The sequence below is a fragment of the Octopus bimaculoides genome, chromosome 3 (genome assembly GCF_001194135.2).
Source record: "Octopus bimaculoides isolate UCB-OBI-ISO-001 chromosome 3, ASM119413v2, whole genome shotgun sequence".
Taxonomy (NCBI): Eukaryota; Metazoa; Mollusca; class Cephalopoda; order Octopoda; family Octopodidae; genus Octopus; species Octopus bimaculoides.
In genome coordinates this window covers 17,465,760-17,467,711 of record NC_068983.1, presented here as the reverse complement: position 1 = coordinate 17,467,711, position 1,952 = coordinate 17,465,760, and the positions used below count along the sequence as shown (strand labels likewise).

The following is a 1,952-nucleotide window of genomic DNA, read 5'->3' as shown; positions in this document are numbered from 1 at the left end:
TATATATATACACGCACACGGACACACACACACACACCCACACAGATATATATGTATCAAAAGAGAGAGAGAGTGGATTCGAACATTCTCTCTCTCACCACCCCCGCGCAATGGGTAACTTTGTGCCTAAGTTAAAAATCAATTATTTTGTTTTTGAAGTAAAGTGTTTCTTTCTATCTACTTGTCTACCTATTTATGTCTACCTATCATCTGTCTGTCTGCCTATTTTTTTACCTGTCAATTTATCTATTCATAATATCACTTTGTTTATTTGTCAATCCACATCTATTTGTATCCGTTGAACTCAGAGATACATTTCTTTTATTAGCCACACAGGGCTCAACGAAGATGGGACAAATACAATGTAGAGCTTTTCTTTTTGGGAGGGGGAAGGAAGGAAAAAAAAAAAAAAAAAAAAAAAAAACTCAGAGATAGACAAACAGGTAGGTAGGTAAGTAGATAGATAGATAGATAGATAGATAGATAGATAGATAGATAGATAGATAGATAGATAGATAGATAGATAGATTTGTCTGCCTTTTTATCCTATCTATATATTAGTCTATGTGTATGTATATATATATATATATATATATATATATATATGTTTATTTTTCTTCTAACCTATCTGTCAATCTATCTTTCTGTCTATCAGCCTATCTATCTACTTGTCTGTCAGTCTTTCTGTCTGTATGTTTATCCATTTGGATGTCTATAAATCTTATATTTTATCAATCATCTATTGATTGGTGATTTTTCTATCAACTTATCTATTTGTGTGTCAGTTTATCGAGTTATCTGTTAATCTATATATTTATCTATCTCTCAATCTGTCTATCAATATGTGTACATCTACTTCTCTATCTTTGTGTATCAATCTATTTAACTGTCGTTCAATATACCTATTTATCTATCTAACGATCCGTACGCTCTGAGTTCAAATTTGTTTAAATCCACTTCTCCTTTCATCCTTTCGAGTCTCATAAGTCAATCAAGGTGTTGGTTGACACTGGGCAATAATAGGAGACACTTACTCAAGGTACCGTACAGTGGGACTGAACCCAAAACACGTGGTTGCAAAGCGAGTTTCTTAACCACATACCCATACCTGCACCTTGCTGTACTATATATACGGTTATACCTACTCTCTGTAGTGCTATATATCTAGCTCCATGCCCATTGCTAAGGGGGTGCACTGAGTGGAACTGCCCCCTCACTATTAAATGGTGCACCCTCAGATTTATAGCCATACACTTATTTCGAAACTCTACTTTAGTATTATTACAAATTAGTGCCCATCCAAAACATCCCAGGCACCAAAATTTGGCAACGGGCCTGTCAAGCTCCCCTTACATGTCTACCTGTTTGCCTTTCTAAGACTGGCAGTGCGTCTATCTCTCTGCTTGTATATTTTTAACTACCTGTCTCTATGTGTCTCGTTGTATGACTGACTAGCTGTTAATCACAAAGTGGGGTTCTTGGATACAGGATTTCTTATATTCTTATATATATATATATATATATATATATAGATATATATATATAGATATATATATATATACACTCATTCGTGCACATAAACACACATGCACGCATATATATAAATATATAACGACAATCACACACACACACACACACACACTAACAGATAAACAGCCAAACCACACACACACACACATACGAACATACACGTGCTGTTATTATACACACACACACACACACACACACACACACATGGACCCGCGCGCGCACACATATACATACCTCCCTCTCTTGCACTCTCCTGTCTTAGAAAGAACTTTTTCTTCACTCATTCCCTTCCGGTCATTCCACAATGTAACCTCGTGTATATCGTTGGCGATTTTTTCTTCCTCCGTCTTCCCTTCTTTGGACTTTCCTATATTTCCGACGAAGAGCTCCGCTCGAAACGTCAAATTCTCTTTCTTTCTTTT

At 35.9% G+C, this 1,952-nt stretch overlaps 1 protein-coding gene across 1 annotated transcript in view; it reads left to right on the top strand.

The window, feature by feature from the left end:
* LOC106874994 (V-type proton ATPase subunit H) overlaps window positions 1-1,952 on the top strand; it is a 49,239-nt gene that overhangs the window by 700 nt on the left and 46,587 nt on the right. The window lies entirely within an intron of this gene.